General features: G+C 40.0%; 1 long non-coding RNA gene across 1 annotated transcript; it reads left to right on the top strand.

Moving 5' to 3' along the window:
• Positions 1–248: 248 nt before the first annotated feature.
• LOC138917767 (uncharacterized) lies at positions 249–11,454 on the top strand. The gene is made up of 2 exons (XR_011426215.1): positions 249–375; positions 11,244–11,454. It is a non-coding gene; the product is annotated as an uncharacterized lncRNA (long non-coding RNA).
• The last annotated feature ends 8,772 nt before the right edge of the window (positions 11,455–20,226 follow it).

Here is a 20,226-nt window from a genome sequence, read left to right as displayed (position 1 = left end):
TCCTTCTTTATTCTAACATACAACTAATCAATATTAGTTAGTTTTCAAATCATTAAGTCCATCAGCCAGGTTAAGAACTCGTCTGTGGATAGGATGAAGTAAAAGACCCTCTTGCAATGACTAGCTCAGCTGACAGGTCTACTCTGGATGTCATGAAATGAGCTTTGAACTTGCTGTGGAAAGATCTGGGGCTCTATTCAGGAATGTTGTTGCTGTTACATGAACGAGAGGCCACTTAAAATAGCTCAGGGAAAATGAGCTTGGTGGTGAGGACAGCAGGCTCTCGCAGGAATGGAACAGGACCTGAAACACACCTATATTTGCTCTGGAATGGAAGTCAACCTCCGGCGTAAACTAGAATCCTTCAAGAGCCAGGTAAATAATGCAAATGTTTGTCGAGATAGAAGACAATAGAGGATGGTAAGACTATGATGAAGAGGAGAATGCCACTCTTACCTAAAAGCACTAAGATTAAATATTTAAAGCACAGAGGTGACCAAGCAATATGAACCCAACGATATGAGAATTTTGCTAAAGAAATTGCTACCCAGTTCTGTCTCTCAGGGCAAATGTATCTCTACTCTTCTTTAGGATTCTTTTCCATTCTTCTCTATCCAAACACCTGCCTCTTCTGTACACTCATAATTTCTGATCCTTCATAACTCTTGCTTGTGCATGGCTCGTTAGAGATTCCTTCCCTCTTCTACATCATGACATTTCTCAGCATATTTTTGTTGTCAGTTTCTACCCCCACTAATAGCTACATTGTTCTCCCAATATCCAAGACAGAAATCTGACTAGTCTAGTTATTCTTTTGTGAATCGAAGTATAAGTTGACCATCTCATGGATTGGCTGCCCTAGAGTGAGGTTTTCACTTTTTGGTCCTTTCAACTATGGTGAGAGTACTTGAGTTTCATGAAACAGGGCATGTTAACCCAAGAAGAAAACATGGAACAGCTTAAGGATCTAGATGATTGGCTGCATAGTTGTATACCGTGCAAAATGGGGGTGCCACTAAAAAGGGTTGCAATATAAATGATGTACCCTGGAGTGTTTCAGTGCACAACCTGTGCAACAATGTTCAGTGGGCCCAAGCAGAGTCCCTTCTAAGGTAGTGAGGACAGTGCATTCCTAGTGATGTTTGCCTAACTCAGTTGGGATTTGATTCTGCATCTGTTTGGGAAAAGCATTCATATCTTTGGATCATATTTTCTCCCACAGTAAAATAATGTGAGGAGTGGGGGGATAGATGTTTGATAGTAGCATTTCCCGCCCAACCATTCTATGACATTGTGAAAGAACCAAGTCCCATTAAACACGGAAATTCCAGAGAAATATTACAAAAAAATGCAAATTATGCAAAGAGACAACAGAAAAATTAAAAAGCTATAATATTAATGGCTGTAATTCTTATAAAAGGCATTAACACATGATAGTAGTACATGGTCAACAATAGTAAAAACTGTATAGGATTTGCCACAATTGTGCAAAATAATTCATTCTTTCACAAAATATAGATAATCTTCGTAGAAAATAATGTAAATAAATGACACTATTTTACCCCAAATGCAGATTCAGGTACAATAAGACTTTGTAGCAATCAAAGCAAAAGTTTTCATTTGATTATTGCATGAATATTGTATGAGTTCAGTTAGTATTTTTCTATTTTGTGGTACTCCTGAAGAATGAGGAATGTATACTGGTACCACAGTCCAGATGAAGACACTTTTATTGAATGCCTGGTAGATGTCAAGAATTGTTTTAAGTCCTGGGGCCGCAGAGATAAACAGACATGGTTCCTGACTTGTTTCAATCTAGTTGCAGGTTAATCATCTTGTCTTCCACTGTATCCTGTGGAACCAATTGATGGACCATGAAATACGTTTTGTGTATCTTCCATGTATAAAATACTGTGTTGGGCCATCTAGAAATACATAAAGTAGGTGTCTCAGGCTTTTCAGGATACTCTGATAGAACCCCACAGACTGGATGGCTTATAAACAACAGAAATTTATTTTTCATGGTTCTGGAGGCTGGAAGTCTGAGATCAAGGTGCTGGCACAGCGGGTGTCTGGGGAGAACCCTCTTCCTGGGTCATAGACAGCATCTTCTCACTGTGTCCTCGCATGGCGGAAGGGGTAAAGGAGCTCTCTGGAGTATCCTTTATAAGGCCACTAATCCCATTCATGAGGGCCCCACTCTCATGACCTAAACAAAAGCCCCATCAGCTAATACCATCGCATTGGGCATTAGGTTATCAACGTATGCATTTTGGGGGGACACAAACATTCAGTCAATAACCATGGGTGTGATATGGCTCCAGTGATCAAGGGACTTGTAATCAAGTTGGTGAGATAAAATAAGCACATAAAAAGTAAAGGAATGACAGAAGCACTATTTCATAAAGTTATAATATTGTAGTAGACTAAATAAGATTAATTAATTACTAAGTAAGAATCTTAGGCAATCATTTAATTTACATAAAAATTATTCCATAATGCCCGTCTCCTTCAACATTTATACCTGCAAAATATCTCCAAAATATAATGTTTCATGTTCTTTTTTCACTGTGGCCGTTCTCAAGATATGTTATATAACTGAGAATATGAGCACGCATCTATCATACAGCACAAAAATATATTTAAAATTCTAATACTGTGAACGGCATTTTACAAATTAATTCAAAAAGCCTGGAACTGTTTTCAATCAAGAGAAAATATACTTCTACACTCAGAAAGCTTTTCTAAATTATCAATCAGAAAATAGATCCACACTAATTTAAGATTAGTGTTCAAATGAAAGATCTAATCAGGACATGGCTAATTCTATGTCAATGTGTATAATCAGCTTTAAAACTCTGTTTAAAAAAGCAAGTTCATTTGATAAGCATAAAATTATGTACTATATCATGTCCATGACAACTCATTTGATAGTGAATTTGGTAGGTTTAATCAGCAAATTTTATTTTATACTTTTAATGAAGAAAACTAGTATAAGGAATGTGTCATACAAACAGATGAATAATCTTTAATCCTGGTGATGAATCCATGAAATTGTAGAGATAATATACCTCAAAATTTGTGTTATCAACTGGATTATGGCCTTCTCCTTATGGAATATGGAGTTTTGGAGTTTTAGAAATTACTGAACACTGCAATGAAAAAAGGAAAATTAATGTATACAGCAAGTGTTTATTTAATAGCTGTTATGTGCAAGGCATTATTCTAGGTAGCAAGAATATGATCAAAAAATATCATTCTTTCAAGGATCGTAGATTTGGATGAAGAGAGATAGACAAGAAATAAATACATATATAACATGTCAGGTGTACTAAGGGCTGTACGAATAAAAAGCTGAGTAAATGATATGGATAGTGACATGATGGAGTTGCTTTTTTGGGGGGTGTTCTGTCTTGGCATTTTTCGTTAAGCAAAATTTGAGCAAAGCCAAAGAATTTGAAGGAAGAAGACACTGAGATATCTGGGGAAAGCATTCCTGGAGCCAATGCAAGGAAACCAGCACAGCTGGGTGTGTGTGCACAGAGTCTGGGCTGGGATTAAAAGGATGGGGATGGCGGTAGGAGAGGGAGAGAGAGAAGGGAGGCACTGAGTGTTTTTGAGAATAAAGGGGCCATAGCTAACTCTTTTCCCTGGACAACAATCTTCTACAAGAAGGCGAAGTGTGGAAGTTGGAGCCCAGTCCATAGTTTATTTAAATGGTCAAGATAGGAGACAACGATTCCTTGGACGAAGATTTAGTGATAATGTGGTTGAGATAGGGTCAGAAACTCAATATATTTTGGAGGTAAACACAGCAACAGGCTCTGCTCATGTCTTGCACGTGGGGTATGACACAGAAAAGTGGAGTGTCGCTCCAGGCTTTGGGGACTGAACATCTGGAAAAAGGGAGCTGCCATTTACTGAGATGAAGGAGACTGAGTGATGTGAGGCTTGAGTTTCAGGGAAGGGGGTGGAGCAGACAAAACATTCTCGCGTGTTAAGTTTCAGAGCCTAAGAAAGAGCCAAGTGACTGTGTCAGAATCTGGAGTTTTAGAAGTCAGAGAAGATGGGAGATATCAATTTGTGCACTTTCAGCATAACTGATGATATTTAAAGTCATGAGACTAGATATTCAAACACTATAAGGGATTTCCTTTAGTTCTGAAGTATTTTCTACAAGTCCGTATTAGAATGTATATTCCTGTATGAGTAATATTGGTTATATCAGCTGTAAAACAAGCATCTACATATCTTAACTTGTAAACCATATTTTAAATTTATTTGCAATACTTTGTTGTACAAATAACATTATGATAGCCTTAGCAGAAATTAAGTTAAAAGAAAAAAATTCTAACACCAAAAAACAAATATTTCCATTTATCTCTGCTCCTTTCCATATAACCTTGTACATACATTTTTTCAGAATTGTTATCATTCTTCTGATGAAATTATTTATTCTATTGTTGTTGTTGACTTGGTGTCCTAAGCATCACCCATAATTACATAAGACTGCTTCGTGTTTACCACATTTTGGTTTCAAACACACTAAGGGAATATGTCATAATCTGCTTGAACTTTATTCATGTGCCACACTATGTATTGCTAAAAAGAGTATCAATAATTACATTTTGGGGCCATTCTAGAAGACAGTAGGCAAATACCAGCAGTATGGCTCTATGATGGTTAATTTTATGTGTTAACTTGATTGGGCCACAGGATGCCCAGATATTTGGCTAAACACTATGTCTGGGTGTGTCTGTGGGGGTGGTTCTGGGTGAGATGAGCCTTTTAATAGGTGGACTGAATAAAGCAGGTTATCTTCCCTAATGTGGGTGGGCATCGTCCAATCCATCAAGGGCCTGAATAAAAAAAAAAGAAAAGACAAAGGAGGGGGTAATTTACCCTTCTTCTGACTGATTTGAGCTGGGACATTGGTCTTCTCCGGCCCTTGGACTGGATTTACCCCATCGGTTCCTCCAGTTCTCAGGCCTTTGACTCAGGCTGAATTGCATCACCAGCATCCCTGAGTTTCCAGCTTGCAGATGGCAGATCGTGGGACTTCTCAGCCTCCATAATCATGTGAACAGATTCCTCATAATAGTTCTCTTCACAGATAGGTATAGAGATTGATATCTATCTATCTGTATCTATAAGATGTCTATATCTATCTCTATGTCTATCTGTATATCCTATTGGTTCTGTTTCTCCGGAGAACCCTGACTAACACAGGCTCTGAGTAGAGGTACAAGAGATGAAAAGAAATGTGCATACAAGTAGTATGAGCTTCTTCACCAGTAGAAAAAACACTGAACCAGGAGAGGTGACTTGTAGTCACTGGTCCCGTGTGTGCCATCAGGTGGCTCTGTGACCCCCAGCAAATCATTGCACCTTCTCACTTTCTTCATCTAAGAAGGAAAGGATTGGGCATCAGTAGTTTTGATACTTCTTAAAAAGATAAATATGGGAACACCAGATGTGGAAAAGAAAACACAGAAGCAGGTTGTGGAGCTGTATAGTTCCTCAGTCTTGTTGGTATTTGGTGGAAAAATTCTGCATTGTTTAAGGAACCGGTGAAGAAACTCCCTCAGAAAGAACAATTTAAAAACTGCTAAATTATGCAAACTTTAGGATTCTGTTTCCTTCTCGAACACAGTGTGTTATGATTTTAAGAATCTGAGTACTAAGTCAGAGTGATTAAGAACTTTGTATCAAAAAGAGTACTTCCCAGTCCTTTCTCCACTACCAGGCATTATGTGCCATGACCTCTCCCTGGGGCCAGCAGAAGGGAGAGTATGGCTGTGTCGATAAATTAGCTGTTTCTCTTATGAATGAAGAAATGATGGGGCAAAAAGAGTGCTATTTCTCTGCATAATCAAACTCTTTTTTATGCCAAATAGACAAACGTGTCTTAAGTCATAACAGTTCAGCAGCCATCACCAAGCTTGGAAGAATTCAATGTTGATAAAGTAGAATTTCTCACAGACATTATTTCCGCATTAATCTGACAGTCCTCAAATCTTTCTAATTGCAGATGTATTTCCTTTGAAAGTTGAAAAATTTTAAATCTCCTTTGCTAGAGGAGGAAGGTGAGGAAGAGTCTGGAGCACAAGAAAGGAGCCATTTCCATCCCCCATCTTTCCCAGGCAACATTTGCCTGGCACTGTGAAGCCAAGTCTTGACTTTCTTGGAAACCTCTCAACCTACTCTGAGTTTTTCTGACAATGACAAAAGCATCTGGGGAAGGTTTAATTCTGCTCTCAAAGATGATGCAGTGTGGTAGAAAATGGTGCATTCCCTTGCATCATCATCAGTCTTGCCACAGAGGGGTTGACCCTGTGGCACAGTGGTTAATTTTGCACACTCCGCTTAGATGGCCTCAGGTTCTCCAGTTCGGATCCCGGGCGTGGACATGGCACTGCTCATCAAGCCATGCTGTGGGAGGTGTTCTGCATATAAAATAGAGGAAGATGGGCACAGATGTTAGCTCAGGGTTAATCTTCCTCAGCAAATCCCCCCAAAAACAAAAACCAAAACACTGCCATGGAAAAACATGGTCAGCAATGTTCTATATCAATATTCTGACTTCCCATCAGATTGTACGTCTTAGTTCAAACTTCCCCACACAGTAGTATCCTTTCCCTTTAAAAGTGTCTTCTTTCTTTTTTTTAATGGCACATAGCTTTTGAATTTCATTTTATGAGCTGATTTAAATACATGCATATTCATCCTTAGTTGGAGACACAGAAGGACTAACTTCATGTAACTTAAAATAGAGTTAAATAAATAATAAGACAATTTATTTCCAAATGAACCCCAAACAGTGCAGCACAATTTTTTTTAATTAAAATAATCTACAACGTTAATTCTAACAAGTTTGTGGAAATTCTATGGTCAGAAAATTAAAGGAAATGACAGCTTATCCAATTGTTCATTACATGGGAGTTTATTTTCTTAGAATGTCATGGTTTTAATTGTTTTCAATCCGTTTGATTTTTAAGTCTTGTGTTCTTTTAGTTGATAAGTTGAATTTAGCCTTTTTGTATGTCGGTAGAAGAAAAATCTTAAATAAATCCAAAATCTTCCCAGCCTTCCTCTTTCAGCAGTTAATTCCCGTGCTCTTGACAGCGCTCCTTCCACCAACTTCCTGTATCAGGAAACGTATCAGGATCATTGTCAGGAGGATTCAACCTTAAGGAAATGTTTGAGAAGAGGGGAGTGGAAGACGCAGAGTCCAAAATAAATGTACAATGAGTAATAATTACAGGAAAAAATATGTATATTTATTTCTAAAACCGGTCTCGCAAAATTTCATTTTGGAAAGAAAAGCCTATCAAAGCATATCATTTTAATTATACTTCTATTACCAGGAGACTCTGAAAGTGTATATTAAATTAATGGAATGGATTGCCTTGGTTCCACAGTGGTTATTAGCAGGAAGAGCTCCCAGTTTTCTTATTATGTACATCACTAACTTTAATTGCATTAGGCTGAGCTGGGAGAGCTATTTTTAGGAAATATTTCATCCACAAAACAATTTCTGTTGGCTGTCTGCCTACCACAGCTCCAGGACTGAGGTTTCTCCATAAATGTTAACTTATTATTTCTGCCAGTCATGCTTTAGCACATACTACCTTATTAGAACCACCCCAAACGACTCTGGCCCCCAAGACCACCCACTAAAGCTCCTGGGAGGAAACTGGTGAAGCAGCAGGACAGGTGGGCTTCCTCTGTTAGCATTGGCAACAAGCACATGGACACACTGTGCCTGAATGAGTGCACACCGTGACCCAACAGCAGTACGTGGCACGGAGTATGACAGACCTGGGCTTCCTGCAGAGAGGGGAGGTCCTTGCCTACTTAACCCAGAATATGAGGATTTTATAAAATAAAAACTTAAAAGCACAGAGTCAATTAGCTCTTAGCTATTTGTGCCTACTAACTCACTAAGTTATCTGAATGTGGCCTCAAATTACAGCAGAACTCTGTAATGGTAAGTACAGGACAGTTCGTTAATGTCATCATGCTTCTGGTGCCAACGTCTTGATCAGAACCTAAGAATTATAAAATTGGAAGATAATTTAGAAATTATGTTCTCCAATCCTGCCACTTAATATATATGTTCACTGAGAAGGACTGACACAGCCTTTGAAAAGTGTGTCTTTTCAAAGTCTCTCAAAATGTAAGACATGCACGGCTTCAACCCAGCAAGTGAACAACTCTCAAAATATCTATATAGATGCTCATAACACAAGCAGGGAGATGCATGGCACTGCTTGCTTAATTAAGAAAAATTAGGAATAACCTCAATATTTCTTCATAAGAATATTGAAATAAACTAAGGTGTATTCATACTATGAAACATCATGGAGTTAAAAAAATATGATATAAATTATGCATATCATTAAATATATATTATCTCCAATATATATTAATTTTACAAAGCAATTCGCAATAAAGTAGACAGAGTATGGCCCTATGTATATACAATAAATTATGCTATGTAATTTATAAATTATGTAATATATAGACATACATAGATTTCATGTATGTGAAATTTATATCTCTATTTCTATACGTATTTTATATATATAAAATAGATTTTGTATATATATGTATACACACACATACATAACTGGGAGGAAGGTTAAATCATAAACTTTTAATAGGAATATAAAATGAGTTTGAAGAGAAGGCTATTGGTAGAGGAATTATACTTTTTATTCTACATTATGTTTTTCATTTTATCCATAATAACCACGTATTCATGTATTACTTGTGTAACTAAAAAATATATGCAAATTAAATGGAAACTAGAACCACTAGAATAAGTTAGTTGCATGCCCAAACTCACTCCACTAATTTGTGGTACAGTCAAAATAAGATAAAGAGAGGATGAAATTTCCGGAGTAAAATCATTAGGGTCACAGACCTTAGCACTGAGAAGACCCCAGGAGTTAACAATGGCAACCCCTTATTTAGTACTTACTGTATTCCAGCACTGCTTTAAATGCTTTATGAATATTAGTTTATTCAATCCTCAAAACAACTGTACTAGGCAGTATCATTATCCCTTTGGGGAAGTGTTTGCAACATGGCCGCCATACCCCCCCCCCCCCCCCACCGACCCCGTATACACGCCCTACAATTGCCCCTTCACACTGAGTCTGGCTTTGGTCAATGAAACAATAGCAAATGTCACCAACCAGAAGCTTGAAAAGTGCTTGCAAGTTAGGGCCAACCGGTTCTCCCTGCTGGGACACTTCCTTATCCATATGTACAAGCCTAGACTAGCATCTTGGAGGAAGAAAGAAAATATGGAGAAACTCCATCCCTCCTCGCTGCACCAGCACCTCAATTGAGGCCACAGCCACGTGAAGGAGGCCCTCCCAGACCTCAGCCTCAGCTGAGCTGCCCATAACTGCCAGTGGACACTGCATCTATTTTCAGATGAGGAAACTAAGGTCAAATAATTGGCAGTGACAGATCCAGGAATCAAATCCAAGCAGCTGGTTCCAGTATATAGATTCAGTCACTAAGCTGCTTATCTGATTGGCACTTACGTTAAGGCAGGAAGGATATACCAAGGTAACGTTAAGTGCATTTGTCCCCAGGAAGGAGCAGCAGCTTCATAGAATGGGAGAGAGGTCTGTAAAGGCTCAGGGGTGGGAACATTGGTGTGCTCAGGTGTGTGTCTCCTATGCATATTAGTGAGAAGGCAGGAATAACCACCCGAGAGGGTTTAACCACAAGGGTCAGCAAACCACAAGCTGAGGGCCAAATCTGACCAGGTGCCTGTTTTTGTAGATAAAGGTTTATTAGAGCGCACCAGGCCTGTTCGTTTTTATATTGTCCAGTTTCACACTACAGTGTCAGAGCTGAGGGGTTGCAGCAGAGACCACATGGCCCCAAAAGCTGGAAATATTTATTACCCTTTTCAGAAAATGTTTGCCAACCCATGAGCTAGAGAGGAGGGGTGTCAGTGAAGTCCAAAGATGAAGTTGGAGACCTGATGCTCTAGTTGGTCCAAGGACTTGATTTGAGGCTGACAAATTTAGATTGGCTGTAGCAGGTCATGGAGAACAGTGCCACCACTCCAGGCTGGGCATGGACAAGAGAAGAGGAGCCTGGAGAAAATGGCACTTAGAAAATACGGCTGAAGTGAAGATAAACTTGGCTGAACACCAGCAAGAGGTTGTTTTGAAAATCCTGTCACAGGAGAGGAAGCCAGGTCTAGAGTGGGGGTGACAGAAATGCCCAGAAGGGGGCAGATAAGATGGCAGCCTTGGGGTGAGGCAAGAATTACCCAGATGGAGATGGGCCTTGGAACTGTGGATGACTAACGCTTCCAAAACAGGAATATTTTGGTCAACCTGATCCAAGAACACGGGCGGTAGAATACTGGGACATGGAGGTACATTCTCGACTCCCCCGTCCTGTGAGGTTGTCTGCTATTCTCTCAGGACTTACTCTTACCACCACACCCAATTTGTTCTCTCTACAAAGTTCTGGAAGAACTTCAGTGCACCACCGTCTGAGCACAGGGAAGCCGGGAGGAGAGTCTGAGGCAGTCTCCCATTGCATTACATATGCAGTGGTATTTTTGCTGGGTTTACTGTATTAATCACACTGAGAGTTCCTCTTTCAAATTAGGAAATTGAGTCTCTGAAAGTTTGTCCCAGGACACGTGGCACCAAAAAAAGAATAATGGGGAAGAAAATCAAATCTAGATGAATGTAATTCCAGAGCCTATACTTTTTCAGTAAAAGTATGAGCATTGGGGAATACTTTTCTCCAAATTCAGTTTTAGATTTAATTTGACTTTATATCCAATTTGCGATACAAAGTTCATATTTACCCATGCTTACCTAATTCGGCTCTATCTGTTCGTGAACAAACAAAGATACCTGAAAGTGGAGAAGTGTTAGCAGCTGTGCTGTTGGGCCTCTTGGAGAAGGGAAACACCATTCTGTCTACCATAATGACTAGGAGTCTGGTTCAAGGCACATCCTCCCTACTTCTCTTTCTGTTTTTTCCTTCTTTGTTCCTCCTTTCTCTCTGCTATGGACTGAATGTTTGTGTCCTTCCAAAATTCAAATGTTGGAACCTAACACCCAAGGCAACGGTGTTAGGAGGTGGGGTCTTTGGGAAGTGATTAGGTCATGAGAGTTGAGCGCTCATGAATGGGATTAGTGCCTTTGTAAAACAGATCCCAGGGGGTAACTGTCTCCCTTTCTTTCTACTAGGTGAGGATACAGGCAGAAGGGGTGACCCAGAAGAGAACTCCTGCCAGAACCCAAACATGCTGACACCCTGACCTCAGACTTCCAGCCTTCAGAACTGTGAGAATTAATGTTTGACATTTATAAGCCACTCATTCTGTGGTACTTTGTTATAATGGCCTGAACTGACTAAGGCACTCTCAATCTAAAATGCCTAATAAAAGCTTATCCATAATTGTGTCACAATCGTGTTGAGAGACCATCTGAAACAAAGGACAGCGATGTGACTTGTGAGAGAGTGTGGGTGGCAGAGACTGTGGATGATGGGATCCTAGCCACCACCTCCCTGGGGGTGGAGTTGCTAAGAAGGATTTAAGAACACCTCCTACCAGTGTATAAATGTCCAAAGACCAGAGCCTCTGGCCGGGACTGGATGGGCTGGAGCCATCCACCGGCAAAGTCTCCTCAGCTCGCCAGCCTGCTCCCGTTCTGACTCTGCTCTCCTCACTCATCTCCTTTCTCCTCTGACCCCGCCCATATGTCCTCTCATTTATTCACCACTTCCTTGTAAATTGGCCTTCACGTCCTTCACATGAATGCAGAGATTATAGACAGAATGCTTTCACTGAAAGATTTTCAAAAATGACTTCACTCTATCTTATCATTTTAGAGATAAGTAAACCTAAGACGAAGTAGAGAAAGTTATCTGGTGTCAATTTGGTTTCAAGGGTGTCACGAGACAGCCTCTCCAGTACTCGAGCATGTGTAGACTGTCCCTGAGCATGCAACTAAGGCAGACCCAGAATAGACAAGAAGGTTCAGACAATCCTCGCTGCCCTCAATGAGCATAAGAAGCCACAGGAACTTTTGAAAACCAAATTGAAGCCTTGGCATTGAATTGTGCATGGCATGTGAAGCAAGAGAGCTTCCCATGGAAAACTGTATTGAAAACCAGAATAACGACAATAACGTATGGATACCTACCATGTACCAGGCACTGGATGCTTTAATAATAAGAGCAGAAATGAAAATAATAATGTATAATTATTGAGACAGGGAGCTAGTGTGGTAATTGGCTTACTCACACCCCCATCATGAGTGTAAACTTGTGTCTATGGCTAATCTGGTTTTCCTTCTAAGCTTCTACCCACTAGACGGAGGTGTATGTGGTGTATGTGGTGTTTGTGTGTGAGTGTGTGTGTGTGAAGCTTGAGCCAATGTAATAACTTAAGTAGTCTTTATAGATAATGCTCAATCTTTGGGCTCAGCCTCTCCTTGTCCTCTCACTCCTGACGCATCTTCTCTCTAAGCTGCTGTCAGAGTGACTGGGAAAGAGAATCACGTGACATTGAGTTTCAAGGCTGGTCCTTGGTGTGCCCAGGCTTGTGACCACTGAGATACAGCTGGAATGCACAGCTGATGTCCGCAGCTGATGGAGTTGTGAGCCTGGCCATGTTGTCTTGTGTGTGTCCTGTCTGCTCAACCTTGCTGTTGCTCTCACTGGTGCTGTGAAGCTGTTTGCAGGATCCCTGTCACATTTTCCATGTGGCTTCTGACTAGGGAACCCCACCCCAGACATTGCTCTGGTAGCTCCTTGCCGTATCCCATCAGAACCCATTGTGAGGCCAGGTCCCATTTACCTGCCATACGAGTCCCAACCTCCTACACTGGGTAACCTGACAACTCCAGAACTCAGACAAAGGGGTCTCTTTTTGAATATCTTCTTGGCACAGCCAAACTTGTTCTTATGTTACAGCGTGTTGGAGCCCTTCTGTCCTCCACATTAACTCTTCCTAACTAAACACAGGCCCCTCTGAGCCCTCTCCTCAACTAGGCTTCAACCTTGGCCTCTAAGGACTGCAGACTCTCAGCACAAATGATTTTGTCCCTGCCAGCAACAACTAAGGGAGTTGAACAAGTTCTAGCATGGTTTCCAACAGCTCAAGGACATGTAACCAGCATGCCAACTCCAGCCCCATGCGCACCTCCAACCCCCCACAGTAGGAGACCTCAAGGCCGCCAAAACAATTGTCTGTTTTATTGCATCCAACACCTACAGATGGGTGCCCTGTCTCCCAGCCTCAGTGGGAGGGCAGGAACCTAACTTCCATATGCACCAGTAGGCAAACCCATATAGGTTTCATAGACAAACTCCCCTTCCTGCTTTTTGTAATTTTTGGCCAATGCCTGCTTCCTGTTTTTTGTTAATTTGCCCTTCCCTGATTCTCCACTTATCCCCTCTCTGCTCCCTTGTTCTTCCTTTAAAACATCCAGTCACCTCAGCACACAGCCAAAAGATGAATTCCGCTTGGACTGGACTCTCTTTCTTTTTGCAAAAGACAATAAAGTCTGTTTTCATTGCCTCTAACTAGTTTCTGGTATTGTTTACTTTTGGTCGTTTTCCCCTAAGTCATGTCCTCCTTACCCACTCCAGCCTCATAGCTAAGCTTTAAAAGGAAGGTAATTTTACAGACATGTTATCGCCATTACATATGCATTAGGTCATTTAATTCTTATAAAAACCTCCATGTGATGAATATTATCCTTATTTTCCCAGATGAGGAGAGTGGAGGTTGAGGGAGGATAAAGCGTAAAGTGACAAAGCATTTTAAGTGGTAAGATCCAGATGCAAACCCACATCTCCCTAGCACTCTGTTTTCATGCTGTTTTCCAAATATTAGGTAGTTACTTAGACAGAGTCTTAATGGAAATTCACATTTACACATTGCTCTGTTGGCTCTAATTATCAACTGAAAAGAAAGTTAAGTCATCAAATCCAACCATTTCTATCCCCATCCTACCCAAGACGATCCCAGAAAGCCATTGAATTTTCCAAGATCATGGGCTGCTTCAGCTTTTGTTTGCACACACCCAGGAAAGACAGACTAAATTCCTTCACCCATTTCCTCTGTGGAATGGCTTTGGTTCTTCCACCATGCTGGCCATTCTCCTGTAAATGTCACTGCCAGGCACAGAGTGACATTCTTTATAGGGGAACTTAACTTCTGATCACCCAGCAACTCTACATGCCCCGCTCGGCACGCCATGCTTGGAGGAATTCAGTCTCAGGTCATGTTGATTTTTTGGAAACCACACTGCAGTGTTTAAATATATTTACTTTTATGTGATCATCTAAAAGTCCAAAAATTTGTTCACGTAATCCGATGCTAAACCAAATCTTCCCCTTTGTCGCATATTTCTGTAATTGGTTTTCTTGATTTAAAGTGTGGGTCCTAATATCTAGTTCAGTTTAATTGCATCTTATTTGGTTTATCCATTGTTTGAGTTAACTAATAACTTCCTCGATCCTCATTTTTTTGTATTTCCTTGGATCACAGTTCAAAGATGATTGGCTAATAACCATATACAGTTTTGTGCAATTTAAGACACCAAGTGAGTATATTCCCTACTTCTTTGGTTGCCTTACGAAAGAATTGCCAGTGGATGGACAGCTCCTATGAGACGAATTTCCCATTTCTGCACAGTTAGGAGCAGAACAGCTTTATCACTTTACACCTAATGAAGAAGATTGCTTTGTTCTGATAATGTGTAAATTTTGCATGAAACATTTTTTTCCAGAGATAGTGACAGAGAATTCTGTTTTGTAATGAAAAATCTGTCAATTTCACAGATCAATAATATGCCATATAAAGAAAATATAATTAGGCAAATCCAACCCAAATCATGATAAATATATACCAAATTTTTACTCCAAATTAGTATAATAATAACTAATGTGCACCACATGCTTTTTGCTAAATTCATTCTCTAATTTGATAAGTAAGGCAGTATATGATAATTTGTCGGTAGGTGGTGTTATCTACCTCACTGTCAGAATGAAAACATTACGGCCTATATTTGTTTGCAATATGTTTGATGTCACATAGCCTACTAAATTGTTATGGAAAATTTTCAATGAAGGAAAATCTAGTTCATGATCCTGAGCTTAAAACTCTTTTAGCTCATAACCCCAAATGAGGAAAATCAATGGAAGTTGAAACAAAAAAAATAATTAATTTGAACGAAAACACAATAATTACTCCAATTAAAATTGAATTTTCAAAGTCATATACTGCTTAAAAGATATACATTTAAGTATAGGGGAGAAAAACATAAAAGCTAAAGAAAAGAAAAAGTTACCCAAAAGAAAGTCAGCATATCTCTCCTAATTTAAGACAAAGTAGACTTTACAGCAAGAAACACTACTAGAGAGTAAGGAGAAAATTCCAAAATGATAATAGAGTCAAATCGACAGGAAGACACAACAGTTCTAAATGTGTATGTGCTTAATAACCCAGCTTCGAAATATATAAAGCTACTATTGATAGAATTAAAACGAGATAATAGCAAACCCATGGTCGTAACTGGAGATCTTAACCAACTTCCCCAGCGATGAAATGATGAGCTGCTGCCATATGACACGCAGAAATATAATATTAAGTAAATGTGGGCAGACGTAAATATGCCATATTGTATGATTCCCTTTACATAAAGTTCAGAAAGAGACAAAACTGATCTACGCTGATAGAAGTTGGCATTGTGGCTGCCTTTGGAGAGGAGTGAGGAGCGACTGGGAGGCAGCCCAAGTAGAGATCTGTGCTTCTCTTAATTTTATATTTCTCACTCTGGGTATTCTTTACTTCATGATAATCTATGGACCTGCGACATTATGATGTACGCACAGCTCTGTACATTTGTTATATTTCCATAAATAAAGCAGATTATTTAACTCTTCTACTCTAAACGCCCCAAAGTTTCCCCACAAACTTCTAATACATTCGAAGATGTAGTCATTTCCTACAATTTGCCCCCTGAGCTGGCTCCTGGGAGCTGCCAGCACATGCAGCCTGGCACTTTCTCCCTGACCCATTAGGCTGTGGGCAAAGTGCCCAACCCCACCCCCAAGCCCCTTGCTTCTCCCTGGACATGCCAAAGCACCTCTCTTACAATTTTGAATTTTCTGTTTCCTCTTTCAAGAAGGCTCTCCTCCCTCCCAAAGATTTTAATTGCTTCCCTATTCAGATTACTGATGTTACCTTATCAGAAAGGCCTCCCTGACCGTCGCTTCTAAAATAGGAATCTCCTTCAATTTTTCATTCCCTTGCCCTAGTTTATTGTTCTTCATGGAACTGATCACTGTGCAGAATTATATTGTGTGTCTATTTGTTTATTTTATGTCTTCTCCCCTAGAAGGTAACCTGTGTTGGGGCAGAGTTGTCGTCTGTCTTTTTCCTGTTATATTCTCAGAACTCAGAATTCAAGAGGTATCAGTGTTGAATAAACAAAGTGAGCTAAAGATCCATCTTTCATAGGTAGAAGCTAATAGTCAACATCTGAATTAATATTAAGAGAATATTATTTAGCTAGAAAGGCAACTACCAGAGCTAATACAAAATATGGTGAAATATGGCTGATTTTTGAGGAGGGGCTGGAGTTGGGAGTGGTGGAGCGGAGAATTGTTGCTTATCATTGCAAGAGCTTTTGTACTATTTACAATTGAACCTGATATATTTACTATGTTTTTAGCATTAAAACAAGAAAAAGTACAGGAAATCATGTCCTCACGTTCTAGGTTGTATTATTTTGCACTAAACCATACTCTCTTTACCAATCTGCCTTTCTTTCCTGAAAAATTGTTTCTACCTGATGCTGCTGACATTGATGTATGTACAACACTGAGCCATTGTTAGGGCCACGCTAACCCTCAGTACTCCAGTGTGATTGGTCTAAACATAAGGCAAAGTCTCTGCACCGGCTTTGGTGAAATTAACGGTGGGGTCTCCCCGAGAATGCCCCTGGATCACTGGTTGGCTATAGTGATTAACTCTTGCTTTCAAGGCAGGTTGAAGAGGAATGAAAAGTGAACTGTGATCCTCTCAATATCTAGATCTGCATCCTGCTCAAACATCTGGGCAAGAATGCAGTATCACTATCGACATACAGGAAAGTAAAAAAACTAGCCCAATAATTCCAAGAGGGCAGGAGCGTATAAGGAGATGGGACATCATTTATTTTTTTCAGCAAAAGAGAGGTTTTAGTCCAGAATGCCTCCTCATCTAAACAGACTTTTTTATTTAAATACAATTCTTAATGGCAGTGGCAGTAGAGAAATGGTCTAACAGTACATACATCTTATTGGCTCTTTCGTTAAAAGTGTCACATACAAAGTTTTAAAGGAAACTCTATTTTCTTTACCTCCCATGTATCTTTGATGGGTTGTTCTGTAGCGTTTAACAAGGCTTTGGAAATCATTAGGTCGAAGTTCAACAAGGAAGGAAACCAAATCAATACAAATATTGCACACCTGTGTTTCCTTACAGTCATGTGTGTTGGGATTTTCTTTTTCACTTTTCTGTACAACCCCAATCTTCTCCAAGCCAGAACAATCTAATTGTTCTCTCAAGAAAATTGAACTGATTACGGCCACATGGTATGTCTCCAGTGAATGAAAATCGCAGCGATGTTGTATGCTTGGGGTTTTGCTTCATGATCTAGAAAGGAGAGGGAGATGAATTTCCTGTGCTATCGCACCGTCCTCATAAAGCATGACTCAGTCCCACTGATGTCCTCCCAGCCCTTCAACATGCAGAGAATGTCCCCATTTGGGGAATTTTTGCACTTGCCTGGTGTTCTCTTCTCTAGGCTCTTGCTATGTTTGGGTCCATCTCTCCATTTGGATATCTGCTTAAGAATCAAATCTCTCCCCAAGCAGCCTTTTCCCGACTGCCCTATCTAAAACTGCTCATTCAGTCTCTCTATCCTTTGATCTCATTTTGCTTTCTTCTTATCACAAAGCTCTATTTTTAATTATTTTATTAATGTATTTCCTTTGGTGTTTATTCTCCTCACAGGACTATGAGCTCCACAAAGATAGGGACAGTTTCTGTCTCTTTAATCACAGCAGTACCCCATAGCTAAATCAGAGCCTGGTGCATGAATGGGAGACAGTGAAAGCTTGCTGGGTGAATAAATAAAGAAGCGGATTTAAAAGGAAGTATAACGAGTAGATGTGCCAGCAGCACCACAGACCCAATAACTACTTGTTGAAGGTGGAATGATAGTCTGTATTTTCAAATAGCATCCCAGTTTGCAAAGCACTTTCATACTGATTATCCCATCTGATTGTATCAGCAGCCCTGGGGGAGAGCAGAAAAGGGAGGTTCATAAGCGTTATGTGACTCCTCCTAAGTTATCCAGCCAGGAAGTGATGGAGCCCAGAACCCACGGCCCACGGCCCCCAAGTCAGCATCCTTTCCACTGCAGCTGCCTTCTCCTTCTCAAAAGGGGATTTTGCTCCCTGTGTGTACCAAAATTCTTTGTGAGCTCTCGCAGTTTGCTTCATTACAGTAATATCAATATTTACACAAAACAAAACTATCTGACAAATCTATGAAAGCTTTGGTTTTAGAGGTTTTTCTCCCTCTTTCCTGTCACTGTGGCTACGTGCAATGCTGTTTTGCTATAAACTGTGACATGGAAGTAGCACTTATCCTATATCAATGAAACACCAAGTTATATGTCAACATAAAAAAGTCATTTGCACTTGAGTCAATTAATGTAGGGATAAAGTTTTTTAAATGGATGCATTATCATTTCTGAGTACTCTAAATATATTCGTTACTGACCAGATTGGTGATGTCCGCATAAATCTGCAAAATGCATGGAATCTGGTACTATCAGTGCCTTCCTTGAGATTAAAAATTTAAAAAGCTCACCTAACTCACAGTGACCTGCATGTCCCACTCCACGAGGCATCTTGTCCCATTCAGACTGATGTATGTGATCATAAGATGGGAGAGATTCAGGGGAGACTTGTAATGATTCTTTAATGTGGTGTGTGGATTCCTAGAAAGCTACTGCATAACTGGAAAAGGGAATTGCTTTTAGGCCCAACTAATACAAATTAGGAGATATTGCTTATTTATTTGAAATATACACACACCATGCTCGGTTACAAAAATCTTTCATCTGACCAGAGAAGGACCATGACAAGAGTGCCACCTCCTCCCAGGGACAGAGGATGTTTTTCTCAATCTCCCTTTCCTTTCCAGAACTGTGAGACTGACAGCAAGTCACTTAACTCCGTCCAGCAGCAGCTGTGTGGGTTTTGCATAATTAATTATTTATACCAAGGCAGACACAGTAATTAACATCCAGATGAATATGATATTCTGATCAGAAATACTTTGCATTTCAGCCATCCCTCAAGCAAGTAACTGTCAAAACTGGCCTGTTTGACAGAGTGGGGCCTGCCAAAAACCTCCCAGACATCTGTTCTGTAACAAAAAGAACAGATTCTCAAAGCAGTGTGTACATATATTCCCTGGTTTAAGTAGGCAAGGAAGAGTTGATTACCTTTTCACAAATTCCTGTCAATTTTGTCTGGTTCCAAGAACATCACTCAGCATCTCACAGAAGGGCTGAATTTGAAATGCCAAGTCTACAATTCTGTGAGTCCCGGCCCTGCAAATGCACTAGATACCAGCCCCTGTTCAGTTCCTCTTTGAATCTGTGAGAGGAAATTACTTTCATCCTTCCACGGCTAGGAAACCAATGGTGCCTGTGAATTATTCTTAACATGTGGTTACTTGACACCAAATTATATTGCCACTTGTGTGGAAAATGGAAATACATAACATATATAAAAAGTTACAGATTTCTCTAGAAATACTGGGGAAATGTCACCAACCAGCAGCTAGACCATGCTGGGCATGTTAACACAGGACCTCCAATATGGTTCATGTTGCTTCTTGGTCATATTTGGCTTGTGATGCTCTCCTGGTCATTTTTGAAGTCAAATCGGAGTATCTGTTGCCAAGAAATATAATTACTGCCCAGGGCTAATTGTAATACTGATTGTGACTAATATGACTACATGGATTGTATTCTTTATAATCCAATTAATTATTTTGAAGTCAACCAGGAAATATGGATAAGGGATCAAAAGGTTTGGATACTAGTTTTAGTTCCATCTCTTAGGACCATTTTGACTTTGGGCCAGTCTCCT

The sequence above is a fragment of the Equus caballus genome, chromosome 15, assembly GCF_041296265.1.
Source record: "Equus caballus isolate H_3958 breed thoroughbred chromosome 15, TB-T2T, whole genome shotgun sequence".
Taxonomy (NCBI): Eukaryota; Metazoa; Chordata; class Mammalia; order Perissodactyla; family Equidae; genus Equus; species Equus caballus.
Note: the sequence above shows the minus strand (reverse complement) of the source record. Positions and strands in the feature narration are given on the sequence as shown.